The sequence below is a fragment of the Chiloscyllium plagiosum genome, chromosome 2, assembly GCF_004010195.1.
Source record: "Chiloscyllium plagiosum isolate BGI_BamShark_2017 chromosome 2, ASM401019v2, whole genome shotgun sequence".
Taxonomy (NCBI): Eukaryota; Metazoa; Chordata; class Chondrichthyes; order Orectolobiformes; family Hemiscylliidae; genus Chiloscyllium; species Chiloscyllium plagiosum.
Window position 1 is genome coordinate 22,720,195 of NC_057711.1, and position 21,047 is coordinate 22,741,241.

General features: G+C 42.4%; 1 protein-coding gene across 23 annotated transcripts in view; it reads left to right on the forward strand.

Moving 5' to 3' along the window:
* LOC122557375 (teneurin-3) overlaps positions 1-21,047 on the forward strand; it is a 2,612,756-nt gene that overhangs the window by 1,759,144 nt on the left and 832,565 nt on the right. Inside the window, exon 1 of one of the 23 annotated variants that reach the window (XM_043705089.1) lies at positions 7,477-7,606. The exons of the other annotated variants lie outside the window; for them this stretch is intronic. The gene's annotated coding sequence lies outside the window, so the exon portion shown is untranslated. Of the gene's footprint in view, positions 1-7,476; positions 7,607-21,047 lie in introns of those variants that run through there. 23 annotated transcript variants of the gene reach the window in all.

Here is a 21,047-nt window from a genome sequence, read left to right on the forward strand (position 1 = left end):
TGGAATGCTCTGCCAGTAGCAGTGGTGGACTCTCCCTCTTTATGGGCATTTAAACGGGCATTGGATAGGCATATGGAGGATAGTGGATTAGTATAGGTTAGGTGGGCTTGGATCGGCGCAACATCGAGGGCCAAAGGGCCTGTACTGCGCTGTATTCTTCTATGTTCTATGTTCTATGTTCTATACTATAGGAACGATGTGGAGGCACTGGAACGGGTGCAGAGGAGGTTTACCAGGATATTGCCTGGTATGGTAGGAAGATCGTATGAGGAAAGGCTGAGGCACTTGCGGCTGTTTTCATTGGAGAAAAGAAGGTTTAGGGGTGACTTGATAGAGGTGTACAAGATGATTAGGGGTTTAGATAGGGTTACCATGAGAACCTTTTTCCACGTATGGAGTCAGCTATTACGAGGGGCCATACCTTTAAATTAAGGGGTGGTAGGTATAGGACAGATGTTAGGGGTAGATTCTTTACTCAGCGAGTCGTGAGTTCATGGAATGCCCTGCCAGTAGCAGTGGTGGACTCTCCCTCTTTATGGGCATTTAATGGGCATTGGATAGGCATATGGAGGATAGTGGGCTAGTGTAGGGTAGGTGAGCTTGGATCGGCGCAACATCGAGGGCCAAAGGGCCTGTACTGCACTGTATTTTTCTATTTTCTATGTTCTATGTCCTATAGTGTCTTTGAGTCAACCTCCTGGCTAACAAGAGTTGGAGTAATTTGTCCAAGTGCTTCATGAATCTGGCCATAAATGTTCTGCAGAATGTTCAACAGAGATATCTAATTGGTAAATGTAAAGTCAGCAGAGTCTTCGTAAACAATGGTGCTGGTCTCTCATCTGAGAAAGACGACTGGTGGTGGTTACCACACCTCAGACAAGGGAAAAGATTGAGAAGGAGAGTCCTTCATGGTACCCTCAGCCAGATGCAGGAATTGAGCCCACATTGTTGATATCACTTCACATTACGAGCTGTAGAGCCAACTGAGCTAACCGACCCCTTTTGTCCAATTGAGGGAAATTATAATCATTATGATTATTCTATTAGCAAGACAGCAGTGTTAAAGGAACAATAGTCACTGCAGCAGAAAATGTGGTATAATTCCATAGATCTTTGGGCTTCAATTCTACATGGACTTCAGGAAGTATTTCTTTGCACAGGGTAAATCCACAGCTGGAATGTGTTGCTAGAAAAATGGTAGCAGCAGCCAAAACATTGAGCACAATTATGAAACAGCTCAGTGTTGTAATGAACATATGTTTGTGTAGGTATTTTTGAAGGTTGAGATCAAATAGGTCAAACAGTTTTCTTCACCTACTCTCTTGGTAATTTGGAAAATGACTCCAGTCCAATTTCTGGAGGACATCAGGCAGCGTTAGAATTGGATTGCACCACTTCTCAACTCTGTTTATAATAGAAGCAATGACTTGACTCCAAATTTCTACTGCAAAAGCTGTTATCCACTTCAGGACAGAGAAATTGGTGTTTTCCACTCTCAGCTCATTTTCTCAATAATCTTAATGATTGACTGCCCCAGTGGAGTAAAACATATATCCATTTCAGAAGAGTGGACTTATAATAGTGACAGTCTTCACAGACTGAAACTGATCGTGTATCCTTTCTCTCTTGGATGAGTATTTACTCTTCTAGGATAAAGAAAAATATTATGGAAATTAAGGTAGAATGGACTAAAAGTGACTTAAATTACCCATACCCTTACCATTGGCTGTCTATGATATAGCATGTCAGGCTTTAAATCTGAACTGTTTCTAGCTGCAATTAAGTGACTTCAACAGTTGTTGGATAGCTCCTCCACTCCAACTTTTACATGGCTAAATCTAGCTCTCTATTCCGAGAGCAGGATTGTAAACTAATGATTTCATAGATTGATAAAAAGAGACATAAGTAATCATAGTTCACATTCCAAACTACAAGAAAACTACAAGTAAAAGTGGATTAATAATACACCCTCACTTGTGTGTTCTACTTGCAAATTAATTCCTCTAAAATGAATGAATGCATCCCTATGTCAGGAAGCCTCTCAAAATAGAATTATTTGTACAAGTAATAGTGATTGTTCAGGATTTATAGTGGGCTAATTATACACAGTTCCTGTATTTATTTTGGATTGGATTTAACCCTTTCAATACATGTAGTTAGCCTACACAATAAAGACAGTACTAGTTCCTACTCTGGTACTGGGTTGCAAATGAAGCCAGAGCCATTGATCTGTAGACTTCATCACAGCCCTGACTCAAACATAGACCTGAAAAGAATTGAATTCAAGAGGGAGATCAGAGTAACTGTCATTGATATCAAGGTATATTGGACCAATAGTGGCATAAAGGAAGCCTTGCAAATACAAAGTTAACAGAAATCAAGGGAAAAGTTATCCCCTCATTGCAGTCATACCAAGCACAAAGGAAAATGGTGGTGGTTGTTAGCAGTAAATCGGAGTTGTATTCTAGGCCCATCTTCTTCATCAGAAACATTCCCTCCATCACGGAGGGATGGCGGCATGGTGGCTCAGTGGTTAGCACTGCTGCCTCACAGCACCAGAGTCCCAGGTCTGATTCTAGCCTCGGGTGACCATCTGTGTGGAGTTTGCACATTCTCCCCATGTCTGCGTGGGTTTCCTCCCACAGTCCAAAGATGTGCAGGTCAGGTGAATTGGCCATGCTAAATTGCCCATAGTATCAGGTGCATTAGTCAGAGGGAAATGGGTTGTGTGGGTTTCTCTTCGGGGGGTCGGTGTGGACTGGTTGGGCTGAAGGGCCTGTTTCCACACTGTAGGGAATCTAATCTAATCTAATCTAATAACATTGGAGATTGGGATGATTGCTGATAGCTGTACAATATTCAGCACCATTCACAACTCCTCAGATATTGAAATAGTCCATGATCATATTTGACATGACCTAGACAATATCCTGGATTGGGTTGATAAGTGGGAAATAATGTTGGCACCACACAATGCCAGACAATGAACATCTTCAAAGGAAAGAATCTATTAATGAATGAACAATACAAACTACTTCCCCACTCATCTTGGTATGTTAGATTCGAGGTTTTTTGAGTCTCTTTCAGACTGTGGAATCCCTTTGAAATTCTCCCCAGGAATAAAGAACAAAGAAGAACAAAGAAAATTACAGCCCTTTGGCCCTCTAAGCCTGCACGGATCCTCTATCTAAACCTGTTAACTATTTTCCGAGAATCTGTATTCCTCTGCTCCCTGTGCATTCATGTATCCGTCTAGATACATCTTAAATGATGCTATCGTGCCCACCTCTCCCGCCTCTGCTGGCAACACGTTTCAGGCACCCACCACCCTCTGTGTAAAGACCTTTCCGCACATATTTCCCTTAAACTTCGCCCCTCTCACCTTAAACTTGTGACCCCTAGAAATTGAGTCTCCCAATCTGGGAAAAAGCTTCTTGCTTTTCCAGCCTGTCTATATCTCTCATGATTTTGAAGGCCTCAATCAGGACCCCCTCAACCTCCGTCTTTCTAATGAAAATAATCCTAATCTACTCAACCTCTCTTTATAGCTAGCACCTTCCATACTAAACAACATCTTGGTGAACGTCCTCTGCACCCTCTCCAAAACATCCACATCCTTTTAGTAATGTGGCAACTGGAACTGTATGCAGTATTCCAAATGTGGCCGAACCAAAGTCCGATACAACTGTAACATGACCTACCATCTCTTGTACTCAGTGCCCCATCTGATGAAGAAAAGTATGCTGTATGCCTTCTTGACTATTCGATCGACCTGTGTTACCATCTTCAATGTACAATGAACCTGAACACCCAGATTTCTCTATACATCCCAGGTCTTTTCCATTTACTGTTTAGTTTGGTCTTGAACTGGATCTTCCAAAATGCATCACCTTGCATTTGCCCGAATTGAACTCCATCTGCCATTCATCTGCCCAAATCTCCAATCTATCTATGTTCTGCTGCATTCTTTGACAATCTCTTTCTCTATCTGCTACTCCATCAATCTTAGTGTAATCTGAAAACTTGCTAATCAGACCACCTATACCTTCCTCGAGATTATTTATGTATATCACAACCAACAGTGGTCCCAGCATGGATCCCTGTGGAACACCACTGGTCACAGTTTTCCATTTTGAGCAACTTCCTTCTCTCTACTATTCTCTGTCTCTTGCTGCCCAGCCAATTCTATACCCATCTAGCTGGACCCCATGCAACTTCACTTTCTCCATCAGCCTACCATGGGAAACCTTATCAAATACATTGCTGAAGTCCATGTATATGACATCTACAGCCCTTCCCTCATCAATCAACATTGTCACTTCCTCAAAGAATTCTATAAAGTTGGTAAGACATGACCTTCCCTGCACAAAACCAAATTGCCTATCACTGACAAGCCCTTTTCTCCCAAATGTAAATCGATCCTATCCCTCAGTATCTTCTCCAACAGCTTCCCTACCATTGACATCAGACTCACCAGTCTATAATTACCTGGATTACCCCTACTACTCTTCTTAAACAAGGGGACAACATTAACAATTCTCTCCTCCTCTGGAACCTTACCCATGTTCAAGGATGCTGCAAAGATATCTGTTAAGACCCCAGCTATTTTCTCTCTCACTTCCCTCTGTAATCTGGGATACATCCCATCCATCAACTCAGTTTAGTGGATCTCTGAGTGAGCCTCATGGACTAATGAGACTTGGTGGCCTGCTCCCCTGAGCTCAGCTTGGCAAAAAAATGGCCAGCACCAGCAAAATGACACGCCAGTTGCTGCAAGTTTTCTTTTGCCTCTTTCCAGGACCTCATCAGGACCTAAACATTCAGCCCCATGCTGGATGCTGACAAAAGGGGAAGAAGTCAGGGGGGTAAGAAATTAACAATGTAGGTCTGCTGTCCGTTCATCCACTGCTCAATGAATTCATATATGAAATGGGAAAGGAAGAGCAATTAAGGACAAAATGATGGTGTAAAAGTGGAAGCATATTTTTTATTGCCAAAGTATATAATCCTCCTATATACACAAAAGAGTTATAATTATACTCTATATGTAAATTGTACAGACCATTTGTGAAAGGATCAAGAGGGGAAAAAGGGATGAATTTGACGTAATTGGCAACAGAAGTAAGCTCCTTCATGGTGAGAAGGAGCCTGAGAATGTGGTAAAGGTAGGTTCAACTGATGCATTCAAAGGAAGGCAGACTTATTTGAAAAGAACAATGTGCACGGCTACATGCACAAGGCAGGAGAATGGCACAAGGTAAATTGCTTTTCGGAAAGCTGATATAGACATAATGGGCTGAGTAATAATTCTGCAAATCTGAGCTATTTATGCATAACCATTTTATTTTTTGGCTCTTAATAGATTATAATAAATCATCACTTATGACGAATAAAGGCAAGATGCTGGAAATCTGAGATAAAAACAAACAATGCTGGAAAAATCAGCATATCTACCAGCATCTGTGGAGAGAGAAACAAAGTTAATATTTTGAGTCTGATATAACTCTTCTTCTGAATTATAGGACATCACCTGTGATGGTTTAGCTGTGATACAGAGTTCCATGTTCCTTAGCAGAGTCAACATGGCAAGATTGCCTTGATTGTCTGACTGTGCTACAAGTTAAACATGAAAACCAAAGAACTGCTGATGATGGAAAGCAACAAACAGGAATTGCTGGAGAAACTCGGTAGATCTGGCAGCATCTGTGGAGAGAAAGGAAAATTAAAGTTTTGTATCTGGTGACCCTGCTCGAAACCTTAATTGAGCTGAGTTTCTCCAGCATTTTGTTTTTTGTACTATATGTTAACAGTGCACTGTGGGATCGGAATCCTGCTTCGGCCAACCGAGTAAGACTGGCAGATTCCCTTGTGTAAGGGGCATGAACAAACCTTTTTAGGTTTATGTATTAATCCAGAAGTTTTCTGTGACATTTTTGTTATTTGTTCTGGCTCCAGCCGAGCAAAATTTCTTGAAAGTAAGACTGGAGGGGTTATAAGGAGAGCTTGGATAGGCTACGACTTTTTTTTCCCTTGGAGCATAGGAGGCTGAGAGGTGACCTTATAGAGGTTTGCAAAATGATGAGGGGCATAGATAAGGTGAATAGCCAAGGTCTGTTCCCTGGGGTAGGGAGTCTAAAACTAGGCATTAAGGTGAGAGGCAAATTTTACACAAGGAATGTGGGAGGTATATAGAATGAGCTGCCAGTGGAAGTGGTAAAGGCAGGTACAATTATAACATTTAAATCATATTTGGACAGATACATGGACAGGAAAGGCTATCAATCAACCACACCGCCCTGTGGCCCAACATTTCAACTCCCCCTCCCACTCTGCCGAGGACATGGAGGTCCTGGGCCTCCTTCACCGCTGCTCCCTCACCACCAGACGCCTGGAGGAAGAACACCTCATCTTCCGCCTCAGAACACTTCAACCCCAGGGCATCAATGTGGACTCACTTATCTCTCCACCCTTCAGACGCTCTGCCTGTATTCCTGATGAAGGGTTTTTGCACGAAACGTCGATTTCACTGCTCCTCGGATGCTGCCTGAACTGCTGTGCTTTTCCAGCACCACTCTAATCCAGACACTGGTTTCCAGCATCTGCAGTCATTGTTTTTTACTTAGAGGAATATGGACCAAGTTAAGGTAAATGGGACTAGTTCAGTTTAGGAGATCAGCGCAGCATTTAGGAGGTGGGCCAAAGGGTCTGACTCCGTGCTGTGTGAAGCTATGAAAGCAACTTTCCAGCTTATCATGGGAGTTTTGAAACTTCTATCAGCCGACAAACGGTGTGCCAACCAGAACATGCAGTCTCCATAGATAAACAAGGACAACAGGTCCTTCCTGCGGAAATAGATGGGGTTCAGGTTTCTATCGATACCTGTGAAGAGAGATCTTGGGCGCGGGAGGCCGAGGAACATCATCCAGCCATTTCTTCTGGAAGTGGTAGCGGGTTCCTCGCAACTCTCACCAGTTGAGCTTGGGAAAGCGGTCGCTGTTTGCAGCGCGGAGCAGACTGTGAATGGGGAGGTTTTCCCTGCAGTCCCGCGTTAACCCCATCTAACAGCAATAAATAAGACTTTACTGGGTACCATTGGGGCTGGCACACAAGGGTTAACCAGAGCAGGGCGCTGCATAACATTGACCTGCCAGAAATGAACACACACATACTATATATATAATGGATATTATATATACATATATATTCGGTGTTGTTAGTAATTAGATGCATCCTATCGCACGGCAGCTTCAGAAAACAAGTAGAAAGCCATTATTCACCAGCAAGTTTATTTATGGCTGACCCCTTAAATCATTGCATCGTAGATGCACTGATTGGACACAGCATGAAAGGACGGGCGCTCTGCATCAGCTTAGGCAGGGAGAGGAGGGGAGGAGGGGGGTGGGGGCATGTGTGCGTGTGGAAGCTCGCCGCCCGCTCTCACAGTCAAACCGACAACGCTGAGAACCCAGAGAGAGGGAGAGAGAAGAGACGCCTTCAGCATCCCGTCTCCACCCCACCCCGTGCAGGGCTTGTTCAGGGCAGCCGCTGGCCATGAGGGGCATTGTGTCCAGGCTCCAGGGGAAGCCGGCTCTCCCCAGCTGCTGAGGTAAGGTCGGTGTGGCGGCGCCGGGCCATGTGTACGCTTGTCAGAGAAACAGGGATCAGCCGCCGCCAGGCTTCCCCCCACCACATACACACAGCGCAGCGATCTGCTCTCCCTGCGTGTGTGTCCCTTGTCTCTGACTGCATCGGCCCTGAGTGTCTGAGGGTGCATCCTTCAGTCAGGGGATCTGCGAAGTTTAATTTTCTGTGGCGCGCATTGTTTGGGTTCTTTGAAGTAAGCGTTCGCAGTTCCTGCTGTAACAAGCGTTTTAAGACGAGCGTGCTCGCTTGCTGAACAGGAGTGGAAGTTGGGAGACTTTTAATGATTTTACAAACTTTTCTGTGTGTGTGTGTGTGTGTGTGTGTTTCTGTCCTCCCTCTCCCGTGGCTCTTTGTGTGGGATTGACGGCTCTGAACCGTGTGATGTGAGGAGAGTTTCTCACCAGCAAACCTGCCGCCCTGTGCAGGCTGACAGGAGACCGTGCAATTGAAGAATTGGCTTTTCTTTTGAGAAAAAAAAAGACATGTTTTCTTCTCGTTGCCCAACGTCGCAGGCGATGCCGGGGTGCGGTGTGATCTCTCCATCAGCTGCCTCGGGAATCCCTCGGGAATGTTCTGTGCCACCAATTTGATTCTTCCTGGTGTGTCTGTATCTGTGTGTGTGATTCAGAAACTGACCGATAGTTTTACACAGTCAGGCAGGGGCGCGCAAAGGGCTGCTTGTCTTGTTTTGATTCTTTAAGGGAAACAGTTGAATTGTTTTGACGGTATCTGGGGTCACTGGGCTGGGAGTGGGGGGAGGGGGGGGGGGTGTATACATGTGACCGCTTGTAGTTCCTTTCACCAGCCCCTTCAAAGTATGGGAAACGACAATAACAAAACGACAGGAGTAAGTCCCCTGCTCACCCGTTACTGATTCATTCTCTGAAGAATGGTTTGTGTGACAGAGATAGATAAACACCTCTGGCTTTTGGGGAGAGTTGTAGCGCCTGGGCACCCGTTCAGCTGAAGTTTGCAAATGCAAGCCGGTACCTGGGCAGATTCCGAACTGTTGCATGCGGCCCCTTCCGATTGCAGTTCCCGTTGCTCGCTGGATGAGAGAGTCGGGTGTTCCAGCAGCAATGTGCGGACACACACAGGGAACAGGGCAGCTCACCAAAGAAAGGGACAGCAGACCACATGCACAGTGGACCCTCTCTCTCTGCTCTGTCTGTGGAAATGTGGCTCCAGCCACAATGTTGAGTTTGCAAGGGTGTGCATCGCTAACAACGATCGGGATTGATGGGAATCTGACTATGGGGTGGACACTGAACTGATCTCTCTCATGATTTGGAGACGAGCGCCGTGCCCTGTATAAGTCAGTCCGTGGACTCCTTACTTATGGCTTTAAGATGGAGGCACGATGCCATCTCTCCTGAGAGAGAGCCTCGGCTCCCTTTTCCATTCCTCAGCGTCTGACAAAACACTTTGAAATCTCGGGGTTTCTTTTTGTTGTTTAGTTTCCTTTACCGCCTCTCGCTTATTCACCACGAAGGCTGCAGGTTTAATTCGAATTCTCCGAGTTAGACTTTTATTTTCTTCCACGACCCTCAACTTATAAATTACATAGAGAAACTGCACTATTTGAATTTAATCCTCAGCTTCCCATCTCACTTCTTGACTCCAAGCTTACTTAACAAACTACGTCCTCCCCAATTTGAGTGGAACAACTCACTTACGGAAACAGTCACAACTACTCACATTCGGGTTTAAGAGTAAGGCAGTTCAGTCCAACATACAAACCGTGTTTTTTTCAACAACAACCTGCATTCGCTGTCTCAAGTGTAACCCCCCCCCCATCTACAACATAGTCGTCCAACAGGTTAGTGAGATGTGTTTGAGCCAGACTTCCGAAGGATGTGGTGGGAGTGAGGGAGAGATCAGATCAGTTGGCTGAAAGGTAGCTATGGGTGGGGACTTAAAAGTTTTGGACAAGCCAGGAGACATTGACTTCTTGTTGTTGTCAGAGTTGGGGGTCAGTGCTGGGGCGAGATTGCCAGTAAACTGAAGCAGGCTTGCCAAAACTGATCAAAACTAGCGGGTAGTTTCTGAGGCCTTTGCAAATTCAGAGAGCTGATTTCACCCACCGCCCTTTGTGACAGCTTTTAACGCTGCAATCACCTGCCACTTTGTTTCTCTTGACTCAGTTAAAAATCACACAACGCCAGGTTATGGTTGGACTATAACCTGGTGTGTGATTTTTCACTTTGTCCACCCCAGCCCAACACCGGCTCTTCCACATCATTTCTCTTAACTGAAAAGGCCCCCCCACCCGCTGCCCACCCCAAGCTGATTGTGATGGTGCTGGTCATTTTTAAAACGCCTTTTAAGAATACAACCGGAAACAAAAATAAAGCTATACAACGGACAGTACAAAGTGAAAGTTCAGAAGTTTAGAACCCAGAGACGTGTTGGGTGATAAAAGGGATAAATGCTAATAGGGAATACAGGATACATATGAGGTGTCAGACGGCATCTGCGAACAAATGATATCAGGCGGAATTTTCTGTTTCTTAAAGTAATCACAAGATGTCTTTTACTAAATGAGGAGAATGGTAAAAATTAGGCGATGAAAATTCTGAACACAGATTCCCAGTTTAAAAAGTCTTGAAGCACCTTGATGTTTTAAACGATATTAGGTCTCCTGATGTCAGGAAATACCGTGCATATGCATGTAAGTTTCTTAATTAATTTAGGAAAAAGAAAGTAAGTTGGGAAAAGGAACATCTTTTTGGTTCAGTTTCTAAACTTAAGGATTGAAGGATTTTGTCGCTTTCCCAAACGTTTTAACATGTAAATATTGTGCACGACAGACTTTCTGATGACCAGTTTTTATTTTCTTCGGTTTCTGTGCTTTTTGTGGTCATTTCCTGGAGGTAGTAAATGTAATCTGAGCTTTCTGTCTTTGATCAAAATCAGTATAAAATTGCAGTTTCTGAAATATATTTGACAGTGTTGCTACTTGAGATGAATTGGGGCAATGCAGCAAGAAACAACTCACCTCACACTGCGCCAGACAGCTCTGTCAACACCAAACTGAAAGGGAAGTGTGAGGTGCAAAGTTTTGTCTATGATAAAGTTGACCTTGTTGTTATTTCCAAGCAAGAATTTGCAGCATTGATTAGGGTATTTTACAAATTTGCTCACGTTGCAGGCTGTGAATTGTTGTAAATGGATCACATCTATTAGCTATGAACATAATAATTTAGGAATGAATTTCAAGTTGAATATTATGTAGTAGCATGGGGACAGATTTTCTGTCACATTCATTGGAGTGTGGTGCTGGAGGGTTATTTTGGGTGAAACTACCCTTTTAGCACAAGCGGATGAGGCAAAAGGCATTGAGTAAAGATTTAGATGTGATTGTCTGAAGTCATAAGAACAGACAGCAAGAGTAAGTCAATCATTCCACAGAACTCTACATATCTTCCAATTGCACATCTTGACAACGAGGTACCCTGCAGAGAAGGTGGGAGGGAGAGGGTGCCTTTGTAGGTGTTACTTTCTATCGTAGTATCACAGTTTCACTGTTGAATGAAGGCAGAACTCTCAAGTTAATAATGTTTGCTGGCAGCCTGTGTGCCGAAGGGGATTCGAATTGTTGTGGGTAATGGTGAGTAGTGAGTCGAGGTTGTCTCCTGACTGAAATGTAGACAAAGTGAAGGGTAGGCGATCCAATCTGTTTGTCCCCAATTACCCTACTGAATGTGGTACTGCTGCTGCTATCTTTTATTTTTCACGGAACATGAGGATAAGCCAATGTTTCTTTTGTATGTGTACATTAACGTAAAATGAAATTTTTCAATCTTTAGTGAGATCTTTGGTAAAAATAATTGAATCTGCAAGCATCATTTTTATTGTATAAATTTAGTGAGATATAGCTGAGATAAGTTACTTTGAGTTAAGAATTATACTACTCGCACGATTTTTTCTTTGTAGATTTTAATACCACTTCATGACTTAGTGGGGGAATGTTAGATTAAATGTTATGCTACCAAACAGTACAGATCTTGAAAATCCTCAGGCTTCATCCTTTTTCGATTCTGAGTGCAATGGTTTCAACCTGCAAAAGGGTAAATACTTCATTGACTTTCAATTGGCCAAACTAGGGTGGGGAGAAATTCTTTGAAAAAATCTTGTTTCTGTTGGCTAGTCAGTGAACTGTTTGTGGGCATTGTGCAAGGGCAAGGATTGGGCTCAGCTGTGTTGCCCCTTATTGTCTGTTAATTTGCCAGCATTCACTGCCCACTCTCAAGCACAGCTACTCGGTAAAAGTGCAAGCAGACTGCTGCACCTGTGGACCCATGTATTAACAGGAATGGTGATTGACAACAAGATTTCTATCAACGTGTATGTAAAATCTGAATTTCAGGCATATGATAACAAACGTGTAACGCATAAAACAAAGCATCCTTACTGGTCTGTGAAAACTGAAATTTATACCTCAATTAAAAAAGCAGACAATAAAAACATAGCATGCAATAAGGTATGGTGATGTTTTGAAAGGAATTTTCACGCTAACCCGATATATGAAGCATTAACAGCAAATTTTGGGTTAATTTTTGACTTGAAGAAGGAATAGAATTGGAGGAATAAAATTAGTCAGTTTTTCTGTGTGAAATTTTGGTATGTGGCTTTTCAGATAGACTAGTAATTGATCCATGTACAAAGAAATACTGCAGCTGTAAAGTCTCTCTCCATTGCTCAGCGAGCCAGGAGAATAGAGATTTCAATTAAAAGGTGAAAGGTTTGCCCATCATTACTGACATAATGTGCAGTAAGATTGTGCACTGGCTTCTTAACTCTTGGAGTAATGAAATTTCTTTGCATCTCCCAGTGCCTTCAAATCACTTTATATTTTATTGCTGCAACATGAAAATAAGTGTTAGTGTCGCACCGAGGGAAAATACTTTAACAATTCTTTCCTCATGATGTGCTGGATTCAGATAAAATGCAGGAACACCATTGTATGAAAAAGAAGCAACTTTTATCTAAAATGTTTGTTGAAAAGAAGTAAATCATCAAAATTCAGCCCCGAATTTAATGTAATTATCTAAAAGTCTTTAATTTATGACTTTTTTCTGTAAACAACATCTCTAGTAAATTTACTAGACTTTCATCTTTCCTGTGCATGTAGCTGAAATTTACAATTTAATGCTTAACATGCCTGATGACCAGGAGCATTTTCACAAAATGTTGCTGTAGTTTGCAGTGTTGTTATTATTGTATGAGCTTTAATTGGCGGTTTACATTTCAATTTTTATAGACCAGTTTGGATGCTTTGTTTGATAGCTTGCCCATTTTCTGTCACATGCCGAAAATTTAGGTTTTGTCTGCGCATTAATAGAAATCTGATTCACAAACCACCACCCCATTCTTTCATTCTGAGTTGTTTCATTCTGTATCCTTGCTTATAATGAAGATTAATGGTTTTGTGCACAGAAATGCTTTGGAGGGCTGCGTTCATTGTGAATGCTGAGTGCTATACTTGTAATCAATTTCAAATGAGCTCCTCTGTTATTCGTCAGTCTCTATCCAAACCTGTGTTATTAGGCTGTATTAACCTTGTTGATGATTGATTGAAGCACTTCTGCATATTAAGCTGGCATTTGTTGGAGAAGGAGCACAGGAGATGGTGAAGAGGATTTCTATGTTTTGTAGCAAGTTGCCATTGTTTTTAGCTTGTTCGCTCCTAAAAGTTTTACAATTCAGCGTAAATGGGAATTAGATAAGGCCAGCACCGAGTCTTTGTGAAAGGTCTATTTTTAATCCTGAGTGGTGTTGTGATGCAAGCAGATGGTTCTTGTAATAGCAGCTAATGGCAAGAGAATGAATTTAGCTGTTAAAAAGGAAAGTGGCAGGGAATGGATGGAGCGAAAGGTTAGAATACTACCCTTTCACCTCTGAGACCTGAATTCAAATCGAGGCAATTGAAAGGATAAAGGCCTCTTTCTGACATAAAGAAACCTTAGTAAATTTTATCTGAGTGGTTTCATTTCTGATTCTAGTGGCTGTGAAACACTCTTGAATTTGTTGCTGAGTTTGACGGTCTTATTTAAACTGTTTTTGTTTTGGCATCATTTTAATTCCAAAGCCCCCTGATTGGGTTCCATGAACCGCTCCAACTGATAAATTACTGTATTCCAGATCTCTTCATCCAGTTTCCTATTTAACTGCTGAATTAAACAATGTTGATAGAGAACGGCATCGGAGGGCATTAAGGGTGTTAGGTGCATTAGAGAATATAGTCTGCTATGTTTTTGAGGTCAGACAACCAAAGAAGTGTGGGGAGCTTGGCTCTGTAAATGTGTGTGGTATCTTACCCGAGGGATAGTTGATGTTGAAACTGAGGAAAAATGTGACAAAATGATCTTAATTTCCTAGAATTAACGTGTTCCACCGCAAGTGACACAAAACATGCTTTATCTGCCCCAAAACACACTTTGTGCCTTTTTAAATTTAGCATGAAGGTGGATATGTTTGCAATTTCATTACACTAATTAGTCCTAAAGTGGAGTGGAGAAATATAATCAGTGTGTAAAGCTTTCATTATTTTCACAGTATATTTCAAAGCACAACTGTTGTATTAAAAAGGATGACTGAAGGTCAGCTGGTAGATTTACCCTGAAATCCTGAGTTCCAGTATTTGTCCTGACAGCTGTACTGACTATTCTTGCACTCAGTTCAGTATTAAAACGGTTAATTCATGCTACTGGATCTTGTTTTGCCTCTTCCTTAACAAACCATTGTGTGTGCCAGATGAATGATTGAAGGGAGAACCATGTCCAATCTGTAAAACTTGTTCCCGAAAAGTTCAAGCCATCATTCTATTGTGCTGTATACTTTTAACCAAATGCTTCTGGTACACATTGCAAGCAATTGCTTGGTGTACGTTCTGAGTGCATTTGTGCACCAAATATTTTTTAATGGAACTATCTTTGCCAATAATTACTTTTATCTGGGATCTTTTTCTGGTCCAATTTTAAGCTTTCAATACTTAAAGCAGACCGACATTGGATAGCAACAAGACATGGAGCAAGCAGCCACAGGGCAGCGGTTAAAATGAAGGTGGGCAGCCTGAATGTCTTTATTTCTTTTGGACTATTTTGCACTATTCATTGGCGTGTATTTTGTCAGCTGCTGTGAATTAATCTGTTCTATTTGATTTAGCACCTTTGCAGAGAGAAAAAAAGCTGACTTTTTTTCCCAAGAAAATAAAATCTCTTTTATGTGTCGGGGATTAAAAGTATTTTATATCTAATGTGAAGACGCTTGCCAAGAATGTGTTATTGGTGACTGACTTGACCCTCAACTTTCTTGTTGCTCTTTGTTGGAGCTCTCAGTTTTCTTGAAAGAAACTGGGTGATACAGAGAGAGTAACTTTTCTATGAGAGGGGTAATGCTTTTCAACTGACTGACTGTGTGGAGTTTGCACGTTCTCCCCGTGTCTGCGTGGGTTTCCTCCGGGTGCTCCGGTTTCCTCCCACAGTCCAAAGATGTGCAGGTCAGGTGAATTGGCCATGCTAAATTGCCCCTAGTGTTAGGTATAGGGGTAAATGTAGGGGTATGGGTGGGTTGCGTTTCGGCGGGTCGGTGTGGACTTGTTGGGCCGAAGGGCCTGTTTCCATACTGTAATGTAATCTAATCTAATCTAATCTAATCTAATCTAAACTTGTTTCTAACTTCAGCAGTTTAATTAACTTCACAAAGTGCTCCAGAGATAACTGAGTTTTAAAATTAATTTATATTACCTGGGTATTTACTTTTTGTTTCATAATCCTTTTTCACTTTACAATAATTTTACAGTAAAATAAATTCAGTAAAACTAACGTCAATAAAAGTTCAGTGATTTTGCTGATTTTGGGTAATTTGTGCTGGTAGATTCTAATAATATAGACACCCTGGTTTCTGTTGTGATTATTCATTTTCTTCCTTAGGGTGAGAGGTCCTTGCTTCTTGTCAGTATTTTCTCCCCTTAAGCTGTCCTTAAACTGCCTCCCACAACATGTGCAAGCGGGCAGACTAGCACCCCACTCCTGCTCCTTTCACAAATCTACCTCTTCAACAAACTGTTGGCCACTTGCGTTAAGGGATTCTGATGTGTCATGATTCTTTGAGCTATTTTACTGTGTTAAATGCAAGTTGTAGTTGTTCAACTGGCAGGAAAATGTTTTTGGACATTGTGAAGTATTGGACAAATGCAAGTCTTTTTTAATTTTACTAAAGGATAACTGTTTTAGATAGTCCAACGGTCATCAATACGTCTACAGTTTTACTCATTCATTTTTGCTGAAATCAAACTTTTGATTTTAGCGTTTGGTTTTGTTTCCCTTTTACCTTGTGTCATTTTCTTTTCTTTTACCAGCAATTTATACAAGTAACCATTACTCCTGTTGTAGTTAAAGTGTGTGCCAATATTTGCTTCCATTTGGGGTGTGTGGAAGAACGATCAGAGCTAAAATAGGCTTAATGCAGATCAAATTTGGTCTGCACCATTGAACTTTGCATCAGATAAACCTGTATAGTGTTCGTGAGGAATGTGATTTCTTTGATGATCATTGCTTACTGTTGAGGTGCACCTTTTTTTTCACACAGTGTCCCTATTATTCCTCAGCAACATGTCTCAGAATCAAAGCCTTTGGATTTGTTAAGAGCATTATCATTACAACCAAAAATTAATATTTTGTCCTCGTCCATGGGATGTAGGCCAGTTGTTAATTTGGTTGAGTCCTGATTCATCAATTTAGATATCTCTAATCAACCTGTTCAGACATGCTATGCGACACCTCTGTAGCAGCTAAGATATGAACTCAAGCTCTCAGGCCCAAAGATGGACATATTCCCACTGCACCACAAGAATCCTCAAGCCAGCACTTATTCCCAATAGGAGTCAACCACATTATTGTTGGTCTGGAGTCAATTATAGGTCAGTCTCCATAAGGATGGCAGATGGTAAGACATTAGTGAATCAGGTAGATTTTTAACAAACATCAACTGTGTCATTTAGCTTGTGAATCGGCTAACATTTCATTGAATTGAAATATCGCCATCTGCCCTGGTGTGTTTGAAACCATGTCCTTCAGGGCATTAGAATCATAGAATCCCAACAATGTAGAAACAGATCATTTGGCCCAATAGGTCCACAGCGACTCTCCAAAGTGCATCCCATCCAGACATACCTGCCCCCCCCGCCAACACCACCCCATCCTATAACCTGCATTTCCATTGGCTAATCCACCCAACCTTCACATCCCTGGACACTATGGTCAATTTAGCATGGCCAATCCAATTAACCTGCACATCTTTGGACTGTGGGAGGAAACCGGAGCAGCCGGAGGGAACCTGAGCAGACGCGGGAGAATGTGCAAACTCCGTACAGTAAACCCAGCTCCCTGGTGCTGTGAGGCAGCTGTGCTAACCACTGAGCCACCATGCCTCCAGAGTTTCTGAATTCGCTTGCCCAGTGATATTACCAGCTCCCTCTAGATACTGTTGTGTTTTCTTCCTTTAGTAGTTCAAGTGATTTTGGTTCCAGGATTTCTTTGCATGATGTCAAATTGCCAACTCCCTGCTATGATAAAGTTAGTTTCAAAAATAGACAAAGTAATGCAGTGTGGAAGTTCCCTGTTTTTTAAATAAGAGATGAAAAGGAAAAATTACCTTTGTGTACAAATTCAATGCCAATTAGTCTCTGTGGGAAAGTCTGGTTAAAAATATGTTCTCTTGCCATTGTAAATTTTGCTATTGACTCTTGTTTGTTTAACACTGTGGTAGACAGAGTTTTGCTATCTCAGGGAATTGAGGGAGAAGGGAATGGGCAGGATAATAGATCTGAAGCCCAAGATAAGCCGTGAAGGTGTCGAATGGCATAGTCAGCTCGATGCGCTGTACGATCCACATTCACTCCTGTTCTCGCACTTTGTTCTTCCTAATGTCTTTTGAGGCATCTTTATGGTCTTACATTTTATTTTAACCTGAAATTTCTGTGCTCTGGACAAACATTCTGACTGGAATGTGAAACACACTAACCTGTTCTCAGTTTGATTTTCTCTGACGTTACTTGATGGCAAACCTCAGGTTCTTTTTCACTACACCCAGTGGGCTGGTTGGGTGGGTTGGAGTTCAGGTCAGGTGTAGGGGAAGCGAGTTTATGTAAAATCAGGTGGGTTCCCAGACCACCTCCTTCCCATTCACCTCAACCTGAAATCATATGCCGAAATTGGCAGCCTTCCTATCACATTTAATGACATAATGAGTATTACTCCACTCGCTTCAAAAAACAGTTGACATGGTCAGGTAGGTCTGAATAGACAAGCCATTTTTTTAAAGCCCTTGAAACAATGGGAAGGAAGTGGTAGGGTACTATGTTTAAGGGAATGTTCTTCATGCATCAGGGGAAACCACTGTATTGATTGATTGATTGATTTATTGTCAGATGTACCAAAGTACAGTGAAAAGCTTTGTTTCTGAGCAGTACAGGCAGATCATAGTAAGCAAGGATATATAGTTCAAAAAGACTTAGAGGCATACAGATTATATTGCACATGCCGTGCGGTAGGCAAGATCAGCATTAGCGAGATAAGTATTACTTGAGGCTGGAGAGCTCATTCATCAGACTAATAACAGCAGGGAAGAAGCTGTTCCTGAACCTGCTTCAGGCTTCTGTAACTTCTGCCTGATGGAAGGGGTTGTAGGAGAACATTACTGGGGTGCGATGGGTCTTTGATGATGGTAGCCTTTCCACAGCAGCGGACCATGTAAATGATGTCCATGGATAGAAGGATGGCTTCCGTGTTGGTCTGGGCTGTGCACACCAACTTCTGTAGTTTCTTATGGTCCTGTGCAAAACAGTTGCTGTACAGACCATTATGCACCCAGACAGTATGCTCTCAATGGTGCATCCGTAGAAGTTGGTGATGGTCCTTATGGTCATACTAAATTTCCTGATTCGCCTGAGGTAGAAAAGGTGTTGTTGTGCCTTCTTGGCAATCAGCTTACCAAATCTTGTCCTCCTCCCCCTTTGCATCCTCCTTCCATGGGTGGAGGAACCACTTGATGTACCTCACTGCAAATCTATTGGGCCTTCCTCATGAAATGGGTTGTGAATCCAGCGGTCTCCCACCCAAACGTTTGGCAGTGCCAGGGTCTGCTGGAAATACCAGCCAATCAGATTGACCTGCGGTTCCACAGCAGGTGCACTCAGAGGCAGAAGTCTCTGCCTCCATCACTCTGCAGTTGACAGCTAAAAGTCCAGTGATGTCCTGTTGGTAGCACGCTGACATTACTCCTGGTGGAATGGGGGTGCGTGGGGAAATGGACGAGCAGCTTCACGCCACAACCTTAACCCAAAAGTGGATAAAAAAGAGCTGAACTCCAGAGGTGAGGTGAAAATGACTGCACTTGACATCAATGCAGCATTTTACCAAGTATGGTATGAAGGAGCCCTCATAAAATGAAGTCAGGAGGAATTTGGCTGAGGAATTGTTGGCTGGAGCCATGCCCAGTGTAAAAAATTATGGTTATGATTGTTGGACGCTAATTACCTCAGCCTGAGGACATTACCAGAGGGCTTCCTCAGGGCAGTAGGCCCAAGCATTTACAGCCACTTCACAGAATCTCTGAAATGTTACCGCACAACAGAAGGCTGTTCAGCTTGTCATGTCTCTGTCAGCTCTCTGTGGGAGCAATTTACTGAGTGTCATTCCTAACCTTCGCTCCCCAGCTTTGCATATTCTTCTTCTCTCCGGCAATAATCCAATTCCCTCTTCAATACATTGATGGAACTGGCATTTACTACACTGTGAGGCAGTGTCTCACTGCCTGATTTCAGATGCTAACCACTCGCTGTTTGAAAACAATTATTCTTCATGTCGCCATTGCCACTTTCGGCCAGTTGTTTCAGCAGTAGCCTCCTCTCCAGTGATGATTGTCAAAAGATCAATGCCTTTCAGAGTTCCTCAGTGACTGATATGTGGCAGTAATATTCAAGCCACACAAACTCTAGGCAGTGATCACCTCCCACAAGACAGAAGCTAATCATCTGCTCTTGCCAGCCATCACGAGACTAAGGTGCTATCGACACTGAATTTCCTCAACATCACCATCCTCCAAGTTCCCATGATCAGAAATGTAACTAACCTAGCCACATAACTATTGTCTTGTAAAGTCAATATTTGTCTCACCAAAAGCAATTAAACAGAACGTGTGCTCTGTGAGCCTAACATTTTGAATGGTGCCTTTCCATGAGCATCTTATTTGAGCTGTACAGCAATATTGTATGCGATAGAGATGTGGCAATGGCAAAACCACTTTGGCCGTTGCAACAATTTTAAGAGCAAAATGCCAACATGCACCCAGAATGCAGGATTGTGAACTGGACGTTTGCATTTATGTAAGCATCCAGCATCGTTCATGTGCTGTGGAGTGAGACACTTCACAATAATCAGAAAACATTCTCATGTTTTGCTTTTTATAGTAGTACTTTATAAACAAGCGCAATAAATATGTAAACTCCATCCAGAAGTGATTTATGAGTATACAAAACCCAATCACATTGTCCGTTATTTTTGATTTAGTAATCATAAAAGCAATTCGCCATATTGGCTTGTACCATATTGGCTTGTACCATATTGGCTTGTACCATATGTGGCTGTGGTAAATAGCTTGATGAACAGTGATGCACACAAACAATATTTTCAGTTGTTACCTTTCCATGAATGACTGGCTCATTGAAAATGCATCCTGCATCAAGGACTCAGTCGAGGAGAGTGTCAAGTCTAAAGTATTTGATTCAATTTATTCTTGGCAATTTCACTGCTGAGTGGCCTGTCCCTTTCATTGTTTTTGACATCAGCGCTTTTTAAAAAATCAACATCTTTTTAAAGGAATTCACAGTGCTCTACCTGACATCGAGGAAGCAGGGTGAAGCTGTAATGCCAGATCTCCCCAGCAGTTCAGTGGCAAATTTGACTGGCTTGTGTGAAGCTTGAGCCATACAGAAGAGAATGGCCACAGGTTTATACCCTGTCTCTATTCAGTTACCTGGCCACATTAGTTGCAAAAGTAGAATAGACAATAGACAATAGGTGCAGGAGTAGGCCATTCTGTCCTTCGAGCCTGCACCACCATTCAATATGATCATGGCTGATCATCCTTAATCAGTATCCTGTTCCTGCCTTATCTCAATAACCCTTGATTCCACTATCCTTGAGAGCTCTATCCAACTCTTTCTTAAATGAATCCAGAGACTGGGCCTCCACTGCCCTCTGGGGCAGAGCATTCCACACAGCCACCACTCTCTGGGTGAAGAAGTTTCTCCCCATCTCTGTCCTAAATGGTCTACCCCGTATTTTTAAGCTGTGTCCTCTGGATCGGCACTCACCCATCAGTGGAAACATGTTTCCTGC